At 41.0% G+C, this 17,316-nt stretch overlaps 1 protein-coding gene across 1 annotated transcript in view; it reads right to left on the reverse strand.

Annotated features, from left to right (window-relative positions):
* The window catches only part of LOC126184195 (uncharacterized), a 411,405-nt gene that overhangs the window by 75,852 nt on the left and 318,237 nt on the right, over positions 1 to 17,316 (reverse strand). The gene's annotated exons all lie outside the window — the stretch shown is intronic.

Consider the following 17,316-nt stretch of genomic DNA (forward strand, 5'->3'; position numbering starts at 1 on the left):
ATATCCCACATAAAAGTCTTGATATGGCCTACAGAACAGCAAACATGTTTTTTAACCAACTCAAACCAAGAACCTCAGGTACTGTGGAAAACAATGAGGGAAAGTTCTTTCTGGAAGGCATTGTAAAGAGAGGAAAAGAGCACATTGAGGAACTGTGTGGCGGAGAACCTTTATCGCAGGGTGTAAAAGGAAAAGAAGAAGAGACAGACGAAGATGACAAAGGAAGGAGACGATTTTCTGCAATAAGAATTTGAGGAAGCTCTAAAGACCTCCGAGAGAGCAAAGCCATGGAAATTGATGATATTTCTGCAGAAATAATCAAGAATGCTGGCGCCAGCATGGAAATGATGGCGCTGAAACCAATTAGGTCCAATTATATCACACGAGAGATACCAACTGACTTTCAGAAATGTAGCATGGTTCCCTTAACGAAGAAGGGGGCAGCTAAAAAAAATGTGAAGGTACAGATCCGTAAGCCTAATATCACAAGCATAAAAAATTCCCCTAAATGTAATTCTGAGGAGAGTTGAAGAGAAGATGGAGAATATTCTGAGCGAAAACCTGTTTGAATCGGGAGAGGATTAGGAACAAGAGAGGCGATTACTTCACTGAGGCTTCTTATTTAAAAGCCATTACAAAAATGTAAGTCTATGTGGTCTTTATAGACCTGACAATGTTATCTGCCAAGATATATTCTGAGACCTGAAGAAAGCAGGTGCAAAATACAAGGAAATGCTGGTTATGCTCAGATTCTATAAGAAAGAACTGGCTGTGATTAGGAATTTTCATAATGAAGAAGAAGCAAAATTTAGAAAACGTTTGGGACAGGGATGTGCTCTCTCCCCTCTTGCATGCAATGATTCCATCCCGGAAGCTATAGACCAAGATCGAGAAACAGGTGAGATGGGGATCAAAATTAATGGATAGAGGACACACATGCCGCATTACGCAGATACGCAGATGATATTGTTCTGGTATCAGATGCAGAAATGTTGAAGGAGACGTAATGTCCACAGAAACCTCATTGTAGTCTTTCGAAATGGAGTTGTAGCTCCGAAATGCGTTGGACTCAAACAGTCACATAAAATGTTGTGACTCAGATGGCGTATTACTTCTTCACACAATCTTTCAGAAACTTCATCTGCAGATCTAATCGTCATATACACATATAATAATGTGCAGGGTTTAGTATTAATATCTATCTCGGGTGCAATAATTTGCTCTCTGTGTTGTTGATAGTAGTTCACAGATATCTCTGTTGTCTTATTTCTTCTTCAGCCTACCTCTGCGTTTGACAACTGATTTTGTGGTAGTAACTCTGTACTCACTCGAGCATAAATTCTGTTCTTACTATCAGCAAACGTAATTGATTTCTAGTACATCTAAATTCATGATACAGTTACCTTCGAAATGTCCACGCTATTTATTTCGCAGAAACAGATGTCAGTAGAACCTGAAGATTCTTTCTACTTCTGTACATTCTGTAGCCTATTATATTACGTAGAGATAGTTACAAGTTATGCGTGTCTTCTTCTTGGTTTTCGCTCGTATCTGTCAGTGTGTCGCTTCAGATTCTGTGATTATTCCTTAGAGAAGTCATATGGGCACGATTATTACGGCGTTAGAAAGAGAATTTAGTTGAAATGAGCTGCTCAAATCCCCTGCCAGTTGGTAACAAACATAATTTTCGAAACTAGAGTGTACAAAATATGTTCCGCCAAATTCCAGCTGCACCCACGCTCCATGTTTCACGGTGAATGAAAGAATAAACAAACAGATAAATAAATTATTTAATTTTAGCAGTTGCTCAAAATATAATAGGTCAACGCTGTAGCATAAATGGCATCAATATGTTGGTCTACGCTTTGTTCGAAACAGAACTCGTTCTTACGGAAAAAGTAGCCATGAGTCTATGGCTGTAACTTTAGAAAATATATACACTGCACTGGAAATGCATAATAAAAAGTTCATCAGCAGAAAACCGTTTTCTGTTGGTAACAGATACATGCATTAGTTTCAGTTACCTGTTGTCTGTGTATATTAAAGGGTATTAATAGACAAAGCCGTGACCAAATGTATGTGCCCATGGCTGATTATGACTAGCTTGCGTGGCAGTGAATGCCATGTAAGCCAGCCACAATTCCTCCCTCCCCCCTCCCCCATCTGCAAGGAGGCGGCAGAAAGTGATGAACTTTGTGATTAATATAGTTCATCTTGTGACCAGCATGTACTTACTGAAGTTTTTTTTTCAGATATTCTTATTTTAGCAGCACAACGGTGCCTCCTTGCTACTTCTCCTACGCCGTAGCCACTTCGCTACATCCACGCAGATCTGATCGCGTTCATCGTATTTCCAACGATATAGATGTCTGCAAACGGCTGTCGACTTGTTGACAGAGTGGCGAAGTGATACAAGTAAGTGCTCCAGATCTGGTTACAGCCGGTTTTGTCGTCATGGCGTCGGAACTACTCTGACCTCAGTCTAGACGGGGTCGATAGCTCATAGGATATAACGCATTTCCTTCCAGAGTTTGCGTTAGCAGTCGCTCCATAGCCAGAGATAATCACAACATACAATATTCCTGCGTGGCACATTGTTTATTTCTCAAACTATGGTTTGAAGTATTTGCTAGCCATGTTCACCGGCGGAAGCTACGTAAAATATTGTGATTCCGTAGATTTTTTCCGCGTCTTATATGTTTATGCTCTTCACGGGTATGCTGCCGGATATGATCGTCTTCACTGTACGGTATTTCGGCGATTCATCTGGTCGCCATCTTCAGATGCGACCGTTGAGTACACAATCACGCCGGAACTGTATACGTAAAATATTACGTCCACTATGTTAAGCGATGCCGCGCGGTTAAAGGCGCTACAGTCTGGAATCGCACGGCCGCTACGGTCGCAGGTTCGAATCCTGCCTCGGGCATGGATGTTTGTGATGTCCTTAGGTTAGTTAGGTTTAAGTAGTTCTAAGTTCTAGGGGACTTATGACCACAGCAGTTGAGTCCCATAGTGCTCAGAGCCATTTATTAAGCGATGGGTTTTATTTTTCAAATTAACACACGTCTCAACACATCATGAGCTTGTCATGTGTACAATGGTATCGCAGTATTTCTATACGATAAACTGTAATTAAATTTTGCGCTAACTGTACGATATTTGACAAAAATTTGCTACAGTAAATCACCATGCCAGAAATGACTCCCATGTGACGTCGAGTCATGTTTCCAATCTTACATTCAGGAGACTGGTGCTCCGACGTAAGACCTATTTGTTAGCTCAAATCGTCTGTATACTGGGTATTAATATCACAACACACAAAATTATATATATATGGTGGTCAGAAACAGTCTGAAAAGCTTGTAAGCGCCTTGCAGGTTTGATTGTGCTGGGAAATAATTGCTAAGGAAAAAATTGTATACCTAGCTCTGTTTCCGATTTAATTGGCATGAAGTTAGCCAATCAGCCCATTTCGCGCCCAAATTCCAGCGGTATACCAGAGACAGTTAGTCAGTTACTCTCATAGCATAAATGATAGCTCATGAAATTTCTCATTCTTTGGCTTGAGTTCTATTCTTACTACCATACAATGCCCAATTCTTGTATTTCTCTCCTGCTCGGTTTTGGGAAAACAAACGAAGAACACCTTTGGCGACAACGTCTCTGGCAGGTTGCTTGAATATGCGCGCGCAGTGGCCTGACTGGCTAACTTCAATGCTAATTAACTAGGAAACTCCTCAACGTATTGAATTTTTTCTTAACAATTACTTCGCAGCACAATCTACCCTGCAGCACTCTTAGAAGCCTTTCAGAATGTTTCTCACCAGCCTGTATAACCCCATGAGCTTTACTGCATGTAGTGTGCTGTAGTGGTTAGCGACGCTGGATGACGTGCTGCGGGACGCCAGCTGAAATTTGGGCCACCAGTAATTACTAAGTGTTTATAATTTCTGGAAAGATCTTCAAATAACTTATGGTTGAGATGTTTGTATATTCTCGAATATTCGATATGTGCGTAAGTTCTGAAATATTCGATGTTTACGTAAGTAGCTGCACACTCCGTCGAGGATTCAGTTCTCTTGTGGCTGTACGTTGTATTTCGTAATAAACTTGCTTTCAGTACTACGTTCTGCGTTCCACTGAGGTTCCTGCAATTGGATTTTGAGTTGAGTGTGGTTACGACATGACTATACACGCGATGAAAAGTATCAAGGCACATATAGCGGACTTGCCTGTATGCCTGCTTGAATTCTGCAGCTGTTGTTTCTGTCTATGAAGTATCTGAATATCTATGGACGAATGGTAGATCATTTTTCCTCAGGATCCGAAGCCAGAGATGGTAATAATGTCGGTTGCTTGCGTCTACAACGAGGTCGACGTTCTAACTCAACCCAAAGGTGTTCCATTGGGTTCAGGTTGGAACTCTGGGCAGGTCAGTCCATTTCACAAATGTTATCGCCCTCAGCCCATTGCCTCACACATACTACTTTCTGACAGCATGCATTGTCATGCTGATACGTACAATGATTGTCAGCGAAAGTTTGCCTTACTGTACTCAATACACAGTGCCGTAAAATGTGTTCCTGTTCTTCTGTATTTAGGATTTTCGTAAGCGCAATAAGGGAACCACACCCGATCCACGAAATACAGTCCGGTACCGTAACACCACGCCCTCCTTGATTTACTATTGAAACTACATATTAAAGGAAGTTACTTTCTCCAGGCATTCTCCAAACTCACAGACGCTTCCACTGGATTGTAACCGAATACAGAGCTATACATTCCCCCAGATTACTAGTTTGGAGTCATCCACCGTCCAGTCTCGTCTCTCTTTACACCACCTCAAGTATCATTTAGCACTGCCTAGTGAAATGTGCAGCTCACGAAGATCAGCTCGACCATTGTAACCTATTTCTTTTAACTTCGTACTCACTGCCATTGTTCAGGATGGACTGCTGATAGCACTGAGGCCCTCACGAGTGTTTTTTTTCTGATTTCATGCTATTGCTACGACTATCTCCTACAATTCTTGACGGTCCGTGTCTGTAGTACATGATGTCTGACTTTGGTTTAGCTGTTGTTGTTCCTTCGCAGTTACGGTTCACAATGACATAATCAACAGCCGACTTGGGCAGCTTTAGAAGACTTTAAATAATCCTGAGTGATTCGTTACTTAGGTGGTAGCCAATGACTAGTCCACATTCTACGTTAGTGAGCCCCACATCATGCCGCATGAGTTACATATTGCTAAGGCAATTTATTTCTACAGGGATGGGGCAACATCAAGCACTACACAAATTGCCTTCATTCTCACAGATTCTTCCTGTTTTTATTTATAAATCACGAGTAGTGCAGCTAACGGTAATGAAAGTGCGAGTCTTGTTGCGAGGTATGTAGCATTGTGGAAGAAAGAATTGCAACATTATTCCTTCTTCCTAAGTTTACAACTAATTTAACTATCTTACTTTCTTAGTGGAAGCAACTGCAGAAGAAAGAAGAAACTAACAATGATTTTAGATGGCATGGAGAGAAGTGCAAGAAACGTCTGGACAATATATTTCAGATTGCACGTGTAAATGGTCTAAAAACCTGTAAAACTGAAACTGGGGTGTGTTTATTACGTCAAAGAGATAAAGGAATAATAGCCACTTTTGAACATGTTGACTAAAGGACCGTCAAAAAGAAGGAAGGAAAAAGAATGAAGAAAACAGAAGAACAGATGTGTTCCACATCTCCTCCTAAGCCACTGAATCGATGTCAGCTAAGCTTCCTATGCATATCACTTACTGTCTGGAAAGAACCACTATGAGGGTAAGAACCACAAGGCATTCAAAAGGCTGGTTGTGGGGGAGGAAAAGTGTAGTAGCTCACGACGCGCAAGCAGACAGACTATATTCCTCAAGTATTTGAGAACAAGAGCATTTAGTGACTGGCGACAAACTTTATACATAATTTCATACCTTCACGAGACATATTCTTGCTGACACTCATCACAAATTTGCCGACAGGAAATTTTTTTTATCGTTTACCACATTTTCACTTTTCTTACAGTAAAAATACAGCATCAGGCATGACATTTTAATTAATTTTACTACTTTTTTTGCAGAATGAGATTTTCACTCTATAGCGGACTGTGTGGCAGAGCACTTGCGAATAAAAGGGAAAGGTCCCGAGCTCCAGCCTCTGTCCAGCACACAATTTTAATCTACTAGGAATTTTTATTACATCTTTACCACTAATTCTATTCGCAACACATTTTGCAAACAGTATTCAAATTTACCTATGAATGTACCTGCAGAATTATATCTTTGTATGACACATATCCAAGGATATATGAAGTCCATAACAACGAACAGCGTGAAAAAGAACCCGCAGGTGAAATTTCATAGAGATACAGGTGAAATACGTGTACTGATATGAGAGTAGTATGTTAAATATGTTTGAAACGTATGTGACTAGAGCGTACGTGGGCAAAGCCGCAGGTTTTATACCTAAACCCCTAGGTATAAGTTGGAACACATATTACTTACTGTTTGGAAGGAAAGAAATATCGCAGAATTAAGAACCAGCAGTATCATATTTGGTTTGGGGTTATAACGTGGAGAGAGATGGGGTTAGGAGCAATGGACTGAGCGATATGGGGAAGGAGGAAATGGGTACAGATGTGTTGGACAGAGAGGGGGAGGGAGAAACGGCAGAGGAAGCTACGAGGAGGAGGTGGACGGAGAGAGGGTGGAGGATGAGATGGACAGAGAAAGGAGTAACGAGGAGATGGACAGAGCGGGTTGGAGGTGATACACAGAGACAGATATAGGTGTTGGAGGAAACAGACAGAGAGGGGAAGGAGGAAAAGGACAGAGTAGGGGAAGAGGAGGAGATGGACAGGAAGAGGGGGAGGGGGAAAGAAGAGGTAGCAGAGAAAGGAAAGTGAATCAGATGGACAGAGAGAGATGGAGGAGAAAATGTAGAAGGGGAGCCGGGTGGAGCTGATGGACGAAGAAACAGGGGGAAGAATGGAGTAAATATATATCTGGAAACGCCGGGTACTAAGGTAGTAATAGATAAAGGAAAGCGAAACATTAATTGGAGGTTACACGGTGTCGACAGGAAGAGCATCCGGCCTCCCCTAAAATTAACCATGTCAAATCCGTAAATACGAGGGTTGGAACTTAAAAAGTGGCAACTATTTATTCACAACTGATACAAAAGTGTTACTTGTTTGCACCTGTTACTGTCCTTCAGAGTAGTCACCAGCGTTGTGTAGAAACCGTTGCCAGCGATATCGAAGACGTAGTATAGCGCTAGCAGAGCCTGTTCTATTGATGGTGCGTATGGAGCGGTCTACTGCCTGTCGAATCTCTGGTACAGTTCTGAAGCGAATACCACGAAGTGGTTCCTTCATCTTCGGGATCAAAATCAAAGTCACAAGGACTTAAGGCCGGGGAGTATGGTGGATGGTACAGTACTTCCCAGTCCCATCGACCGAACAGAGCAGCCACAGCTTGCGCTGTATACGCTCGCGCATTGTCGTGCAAAATGATGGGTGGGTTGCGCAGAAAGTGTCACCGCTTCTTTCACAAAGCTGGTCGCAGGTGATGCTCCAAAAGTGAACAGTACTACTGTGCATTGACGGTCTGCCGTGGAGAAACGTATAGCGTACACGAGAATCACCTTAACTTTAGACCGCTGCATTCGCACCATCAACAGAATAGGCTCCGCCAACGGTATACTAAGCCTTTCACATTGCTGGCAACGGGTTCTACACAACGCTGGTGGCTACTCTGAAGGACAGTAACAGCTGCAAACATGTAACTCTTTTGTATCGGTTGTGAATAAATAGTTGCCACTATTTAAGTTACAATCCTCGTAAACATGCCGAGTCTGCGCCGTTGCGGGATAAGGTTCAAGAAAGAAGAGAAAAATAAGAATAAGAAACCATTAATAGCAGGCTAGTAACGGAGACTAACAAACATTTGCAGTCATCTTTACGAGCGCAAAAAACTCATGTGTCCTCTCTGGTACAAAGCAAGCTATCTCCAGAAGCCCATCTCAGATGTTCCTAAAGACCAAATGTAGATGTAAGGGACTCATCTGGTATCAATGGCGTTTAAAAACCAAAAGTGAAGAACGAATTTCAGAAGGCAACAGCGTCTTTGTGTATATTCCACGCACCGATAGTTTCAACATATGTTACCACCTTATATTTGCGATCTGCATACCTAACACGAAGAGATGTTTTCCACATCAGAATTTCAGTCATAACCTACAAATGGGTAGTGACTGTGCATTGTGTGATAAGCTTGGACAAGGTGCTCGTTAAACAAAATTGTCCATTTCATCTTCGGTAAATTCAGCCGGCAGGACTCAACGGCACCAGGAACCCTCCAAAAATGTTGAAAGTAGCTCTGGACGGAACCTTAGGAACAAAATGTCTCATGGAGTACGGCCATAGAACCTTGAAAATTCACCAGCAACTAAAGTAACCGGCCGTGAAAGTCTTCATTGTAAAATTCTATGAGTGCCCTCAATTTGGAGTAGAAAGTGCTCTGCCTACGTATCGCTGGGAGAAACCCGAGAGATTAAGTTCTTTATGAAACATAGTTAAAATGTACAGATGAAATTAGCGATAACTGATAAAAATAGCTAGAGACCTGAGGGCTTTCGTGGCACGTGAGTGATATGCGAACTGGTCTTATTGCTCACAAGTTTTGAGTTTCAGAAGCGCTGGGTTATGATCGGAGACTGCTGTGTGCGTGTTACTTCCGACGTTCTGCACTATTTACGGGTCTTGCCCAACTTTTCAGATCCTGCCAGGCTAGCGGACCATGGGTAAGATTGTCAGAAGCCCTACTGAATTCCTGACATCTCATTGTACTCAACTGCGGTTGAACGGACATTAGTATGCCATTTAGAAAAGTGATTGCTTTTACTTTTTTTCAGGGACATTATTGTGGACTACCTGGGATACAAAGAAAGATTCCTGCATTCGTGAGAGGAGATATATGAAATCGAATTAGATGGATCAGTGCTAACACAAGTATAGCTAAACAAGTAAGACACATCTGAATTGAATTCTAGTCATTAATTTGACTATAGCCGATCAGAGCGGGGAGGAAATCGAGCAGAAGCTTTATTGTAAACCGTAAGTTTACTAACATTGTCGGGGATACTAAAGAAATGTCACTCACAATTGGAAAACTATCTTCAAAACTAAAGAAAAGATTTTCAATGGAAATAATTCAAGTCTACGCACACTTGCTGGTGAAACAGTAGCAGACTTCCACAAAGAGTCACAGAAGATGTTAAATGATAGCAACTAGCTCTACAAAATAATAGAGAGGGATTCCAAAGCTAATAATAACAGAAATGACAGATGTCATAGTTTATTAGCATTAACCGGGAAAAATAACATGTTCGTCCTCCACACAAAATTCGATAGGGCACGCAAATAGAAAGTAGGCTAGACTAGGACAAAATTGAGCAAAAAACTATTTAATTACACATTTTTCAACAATAAAGGAATTGTAGAGCATACGGTGGTACTAAATCACTTCAGAATTTCAAATGATAATAGTGCCGTAAGATTTAGAGTGAAATTAGGTACAACACTAGAAAGAGGTCAAAGTTAGACACATAGATTATAAAAATATATTTAAAAGTAGAGAGTTATATGTCATTAGGCTAATCAACAAGTACAGCACTTTAGATAATGAAGGGAAGAATTTCTAGCAGAAATTTGTCGTAGGTCGCTGCAACAAATTGAGGTTCCAAGCGACTGGAGAAATATTGTAGTTAATCCTGTGTCTAAGAATTATTTTTGGACAGATTCACATAATTATAGGCATATACCCTTGACTTCAGTCTATGGCAAAATTATGTAGCTGTTTTATGCTGACGTGTTTATGGTGTAAGTATCATCCTGGATTCTTCTGCCAACTAGAAATTGTGAAACTCAGCGCGCTCTGTTCTTTCATAAGATCCGAGGGGCCGTAAATTGTGGCCCTCACACTTCTGCCGTGCTTTTTGTTTTCGGAAGACACAGGTACTGGCCTTTTACTTAGCTCCCATTTACCGCGAATCTCTCGTCAGCGCAAAGCCCTAAGCGACTGGAATAAAGCCCATATGACCCATGTATATAATGAGGGAAAAGTAACTGACCCACAAGATTACAGAGCAATATCTTTAACACTGGCTTGCTGCAGAACTCTTTAACATATTCTCAGATTCAATATTATGAAGTTCCTTGAGACGGAAAAGCTTCTGTCCACAAATGAACACTGTTTGAGGAAGCATCGCTAGTGTGATACTCGGCTTGCCCGATACTCACATGATATCCTGGGAACTATGGGATGAAAGGCAGCAAGCGTATTCCATATCCCTTGACTTCCGAAAATAGTTTGGCACGATGGTCAACTGCAGAATGTTAATGAAGGTACGAGCAGACGGAATATGCTCCTAGATATGTGAGTGGCTAGAAAACTTCTTAAGTAACAGGACCGAGTTGTGCTCGATAGCGAGTGTTCATCAGAGATAAGAGTATCGTCAGTTGTGACAGAGGGAATTGTGATAGGACCGCTACAGTTCTCTGTATACATCAGTGATCTGATTGGTAGGGTGAGTAGCAATCTGCGACTGTGTTCCGATGATGGTGTGGTGTACGGGAATGTGTCGTCGTTCAGTGACTGTAGAGAGCTACAAGATGAATTAGAGAAAAAGTCTTGTTGATGTGATGACTGGCAGCTTGCTCTAAATGTAGAAAACTGTAAATTAATGCAGATGAATAGGAGAACCAATCCCGTATATTGTTCGAATACAGCTTTAGTAGTGTGATATTTGAAACAGTCAGATCGATTTAATGTCGAGACCTAAAGCTGCAATGCGATAACAGATATAACGAGAGCGTAAGGATTGTAGTAGGGAAGACGAATGGACGACTTCGATGTATGGGAAAGTCTTAGGGAAGTCTGGTTTATCTGTGAAGGTGGCCGCAAACAGAATACTAGTACGACCCATTCTTGAGCACTGCCCGAATGCGTGGAAGCCGCACCAAGTAGAAGTCAGGCAGGATATAGAAGCAATTCAGCGGCGGGCTGCAACATTTGTTTCTGGGAGGTTCGACCAACACGGAGGTATTAAGGAGATGCTTTGGGAACTCAAATTGCGGATCCCTGGAAGAAAGGTGACGTTCTTTTCGAAGAACGCTATTGAGAAAATTTAGAGAACGGGCATTTGAAGCTGACTGCAGAACGATCCTACTGCCACCAACATACATTTCGCGTAAATACCACGAACTTAAGATAAAAGAAATTAGGTCTCGTAAGGATACTTAGAGATTTTCCCTCGCTCTGTTTGAGAGTGGAATAGGAAGAAAATTATTAGTAGTAGCACAACGTACCCTTCGTCGCACATCATACGGTGGCTTGCGGAGCATGTATATAGTTTCAGATAAGATCATGGTTTTTATAAGGCGGTTGTCTGCCGTACCCTTTACATTTCTGTCATGCCATAATGTTCGAACACAATATATGTTCCAAAATCTTGCTGCATATCGACGTTAATGATATGGGCCAGTAATTTAGTGGATTACTCCTACTACCTTTCTGGAATATTGGTGTGTCCTGTGCAACTTTCCTGTCTTTGGGTAAGGCTCTTTCGTCGAGCGAACGGTTGTATTTGATTGTTAAGTATGCAGTTTTTGCATCAGCATGATCTGAATCTAAGCTGGTTGGTATACATTGCGGACCAGAAGACTTTCTTTTATTAAGTGATTTAAGTTGCTTTACTACTCTGAGGATATTTACTTCTACTTTGTCTTACGGTATATACCCTGCAACACGAGGTTTTAAATTTCTTTGCACAGCGATCTCTCGTTACATTTATGCCTTGAAAATGACAGTATGTGAAACTGTAGAAATGTCGGCCCTTATCTAAGACGGCATCTGGCTGCTTTCCCGTAATCTGTTTCAACATAATACTACCTGCTTCCCATTTATAACATATATATCCGCCAATACGTTTGCAAATAAATTATTATTGTTTACCTTCCTTTTCGAACGAATACTCAACCACGCTAATGCTCCTCGAATCGACAGTTAAATTTACTGTTCCGTATCCCATGGACAATATTTTGCACTTTTGGGCACAGTTTGCAAAACGGAACAGCCAACACTCCGCAATATGATAGTTCTACGGGATGTTATAATCGATGACTGAGTTGGGATATATTTTCAGCTGGACCGCTGGGCTCTCATCTTAATCGAATTCAGACCATTACGAAGGCTGGAGGCCTCAGTGATTTAGCGTCTAGGAGTGAACATTAATTTTATTCCGCGAGTTTTAAACAGAAACGGGGACAACTGAAAGAACAGAATATGCATATAATGTATTTTGTTTGTCCGTTAGTTCAGTCACTAATTAGAGTGAAAGCTTTTGTTTCTAGTAACGTGCTTCCAACACAGCCTGAGGTTGAACTGGCGCCCACGTACTAACAGCGGACCCCGCAGGAAGATTCGCGTTTCAAAAGTGACGACTCTCTTTCGCCAGGTTCATTGCTGAAACGTTATGTGTAAATTGCGACCGACTTCCATAATTATTTAAAGCAACGCCATTAAATGTTTCTAATGTGATAATTTTCTGCACGATCTGCTTAGTTTTATGTTCTTACAATTAGACAAAGTGCCGAGCTCTTACGGTCTGTGTTAGCAAACACAAAAAATTCATGGACCTTGTAAATGTGAAGAATGAAATACTCCTAAGAAAAAGAACAGATGCAGATGAGACAATTGCAAATAACCTTGTACCAGCGATAACACACAATCTACCACCAACTATGAGGAAGATTTTATGGGCGAATGGGATCTGCCAAAGAAGTGTTTTCGGGTACTACCCGCCAAAGCTTTTCATACTTTCGATATTTAGTACCATCAATAGCTTAATGACGATGACTTTTAGAATAGTTCATAATTCTCTGAATGTTATCAACGAAAACTGCAAGGAAATGCTCCGCATTTGTGCAAGATTTTGTTTACTTGTGAAGCATCGTTTACAAACCATGGAAAAATCAACATTTTCTGGTCAGTTGATAAACCACGCTCACTAAGAGAGCTAGATAAACAACAACCTTAGTCTGATAATGTGTGGGGCTGGATTTTAAAAAATCGTTTTTTCTCATCCTTCTTTTCTTGAGGGGTCTCAAAACAGTCACTAGCACCGATAGTTCTTAAAAGATACGCTGCCAGTGTTATTGTAAAGTATCCCATTGGACAAACGGATATCCATGTTTGAAGCTACATCATAGATGTCGCACCTATTCCTCAGAGGCTACAATGGTCAACAGTGGTTTTGATACAAAGTGTATGTTAAACCTAATTCATTATCGTAATGCAACATCAAAGGTGAAACCAGAATGTGTCCATGATTTCAGAATTAAAAGCTATAAGCTGGAAGCGAACAACAGCTGTGTGATTAACTGTACAATTTTTAAGTTCTTCGTGTGGAAAAATAAGTGCAGTGACATTTTTGTTCTTATCTCTAATGTGAACTATTGTTTAAATATAACATATACCACTGTAAAGATGTGATAGGTTTAATGAAATAATTAAACATACCACGTCTGTCTGTAGCGTGGCACTTGTTTGTAGACGGTTCCAACACCAACCTGAAGGCTGTACTACTACATAATGGCAATACATTTCCATCTATACCTGTAGGGTACTCTAGGACAATAAAAGGAAATTACGTAAATATTTATTAGACGTAGTTGGATCTGCTACGTATAAAGAAGACAACTATAAATTTTGTGTGTTGATTGGTTTGTTTACTGGTCTCCAGAGTGGTTTCACCATATATTGATTATTCCTTTCTCTTTAGGACAACCGTGCAACAGACAAACATTATACAGGGCCCAGGGAAAGAAAATGCGAAATTTATATGTTTGATGGGCTCTCAAAATGTCTTCCCCTGCTGTATATGAAACTCTGACTTATCAAAAACTTTGTTAAGGGGGTGGGCAAGAATGGTAACGGTTTCATACGTATACGTGAAGCCTTCCCTGAATTAAATGATTTTATTGGGCTATAGGTTACGATGTTACTGAGCGATTCAAAGCTTGAAGAAAAATGAAATCAGCTAGAGGTTATACCTTTGTGTTCTTTTAACAATGTGGTTGAGCAGAAAACTGTCATGTATTAGTGGAACATCTTATAGAACATTAAATAGTCCCTGACTACGGAATGTCTCTAAAATGCACTTCCTTCATTTGCATTTAGATTTCTTCCCTGCCAATCGGGGATTGGTCAGTGACGAGAGAAAAGAAGGACTCCATCAGGACATAGTTCGGATGGAAGTCCGCTACATACGTAGACAGAACTATAGAATCATAAGTGACTGCTTGAAGGATCTACAACACACAGAAGAAAATTGCCATCTGAAGGACGCAATTATCCAGCATATCATCCAGGAAAGGAATGTTGCATATTTGTTTGTAAAAATAGTCATTAGACCGACGACACCACTGAAACTTAGTGTAATGACATGAAGTATGTTATAATTATACAGATTTAGTGGAGATATTATATAGACCACTGTAGTGCCTGCTTTTAGACATAGGTACCTTAAAATCTCCATAACTTGAAATTGGGGGCTGATGGTGGAAACTAACTATATTTTCAGAGGCAGAAGGTCAAAATTAATTAGGTTCACCATGTTTTATCTCTGCACCCGAAAATCAATTTTTGTTGACCACTATAATCACAGACCTTCTTAATAAAACATTCTGATCGCTCGTGCGTTAAGCACAACATGACGTGCTTGCTTAACCAAATTGGAACCACCATACTTTTATCTGCCAAAATCTTAAATCGAAACATTGAAGACTCCTAAACACATGAGATATCGTACAACAGGGCTCTGCGTCGGTGTAAGTTGAAGTAAACGCACAGCATGGTTTGTGTGGAATCACTTTACATACTACATCATTGCTCAAGGTCACAAATATGACCATTTGAAACGATAGTCCTAGTAATAAAGCACCAACCTTTCCAGAGTTACGTGCATTCTCACATTTGATACAATAGAACAGACGATTTTGAGACCCCATCTCATGACGGGGGGTTGTGGCTTAATGTACTGTTACAGTGTCGCTATTTGATCAAGTTCCGCAAATATACCGTTCCAGTTCCCTTCGAAGACTTTATCCAACTTCAAAGAAAAAGGGTATTCTTACATTAATTAAAACAATATGATAAAATAATTCGTCACCCATAAACGCAGAAAATTATTTACCTACACTTGAAAGCAAGAAAAGTGGGCCACTGCTTGGCTCTGAGCACTATGGGACTTAACATCTGTGGTCATCAGTACCCTAGAACTTATAAATACTTAAACCTAATTAACCTAAAGACATCACACACATCCATGCCCGAGGCAGGATTCGAACCCGCGACCGTAGCGGTCACGCGGTTCCAGACTGAAGCGCCTAGAACCGCACGGCCACACCGGCCGGCCTGCCACTGCTTAATGCTACCGACATTACGTAGCTTTGCCGCAGGTCCTCTAAACGCCGCATGATAAAACAAATACTAGAAAACACGTTATTAGAGATAAAACAGTCCTTAACGCTTGTAAATTAAACTTCATTACACTAACAGACGATTAAGAAGTATTCTCACTCTCATTAAGTGACATGACGAGTTCTGGTTCGTGATTTGAATTTGAACCCATTGTTAACCAGACAAAGCTTGCGTCTCTAATCGAGACTCGCCTAGGCATAAAGGGACGTTATATATCGAAGTTTTCACCAGTATAAGTTTGCAAAGCCGAATGTCCAAACCTGGAAATAAATATCGCTACGTGTAGCACTGCACTAGAAACCCCATGAAACTTATGTTGCCCCTGACAAATAACCACGAATTTATCTTATTAAGTGCAGCGCACAAGTGCGAAACTCCGTGAGGTAAAGCTGTGGTGATCGACACGAAATAGAACGCAGTACCCATACGAATTGTTAACTAAGCACAATCATATGTAAGATATTAAATATGTTCGCCAATAGCATGATATTGAAAACCGAACGACGAACCAAATGACTTTTGTCTGGCAGGGATTCGAACTTGGCAGCTTTTGCTATTGTCTTATAGCTTCGATCAGTTATGAAATATTAATTACTTCTTCACCAGTAGCTAAATGTGCACATTTTCGCCAAGAGGGAACGCAACGAATAGTTCTCTGCTGCCTGGGACACCAACCCCCTCATATGATCGTTGTTGAAACCACAGGAAGAGGTGCCAACTATCAAATTACCTTTCACTAGAAGTTAGGATCGCGCCTTTCGTAGAGACCTGGAGGGACTTAGCAACGTGATGAAACAATAAGGTAATGGGACAGCATCATCTCAGACGGTTTAAGCGCAGAGAAAATTTGGAATCGGAACTCGAACCATAGTTACATTCAAAATCTCAAGGTCACTTGAAAAAAGAAATTAAGGATCGATGACCTTACGTAGCGATTGGTTTGTGATACAAAATAACATTACTAGTGTAAGGACATATACTAGAGAGAGAGATTTTGCAATGAGCGACTTCCGCCTTAACAGCCAAAACTAATCCAACTCTGTTCCAGTCAGTACCGACAGTACCGAATGGACTTGTTTAATATTGATTTGGAAGCTCAGCACAATCCTGCTTTCCGTACTTGGCGTTACTTGAGATGACGAGGGTATGTTTGTGGCTGTTTAAACTTGTACCAACACCGGGCATCGAACCCTCAGCTTAGCCTTTACAAGCTAGCCTCAGTCCAATCAACCATAGAATTTAACATGTGTTAGGATCATGTTTTTGTCATAATGGGGTACGCAGCACATGGTACAAGGAGTGTTGACGTCATGCAGTGTGAAAGCAAAAACTGTGATATCAGACCCATCATTTTCCATCCTTTTTAAGCCATATTCCGACTGTCTGCTGAGGGTGCCAGTCTGACAGAAATTCAGAGACACTTTCGTTCACTTTCCAACCATCCGTTAATAGAAAAATCTTTCAGAAACATATTTGCGAAGGGGCTCGTGTGTGTCTGTCATGGTAAGACTAATTTGGCACCATCAACCAGTGGCCCCTTTACGCAGACCGGTGTGGACCCATTGGGCGTATAGCTGTGATCTCCAGTGGACTTTTCTGCCCTCGACTTAGCAAGTATAACATTATCTAACGTCGCGGATGATAAACACCATGCATGAGCAGCCTTGGTGGCGATTTTCTATGTCATGTTGCTATATACGTATTTGCTGTAGTCTTACTTTATTTAAGTTGGTAGTATAGCCCT

The sequence above is a fragment of the Schistocerca cancellata genome, chromosome 4, assembly GCF_023864275.1.
Source record: "Schistocerca cancellata isolate TAMUIC-IGC-003103 chromosome 4, iqSchCanc2.1, whole genome shotgun sequence".
In the NCBI taxonomy this organism is placed as follows: Eukaryota; Metazoa; Arthropoda; class Insecta; order Orthoptera; family Acrididae; genus Schistocerca; species Schistocerca cancellata.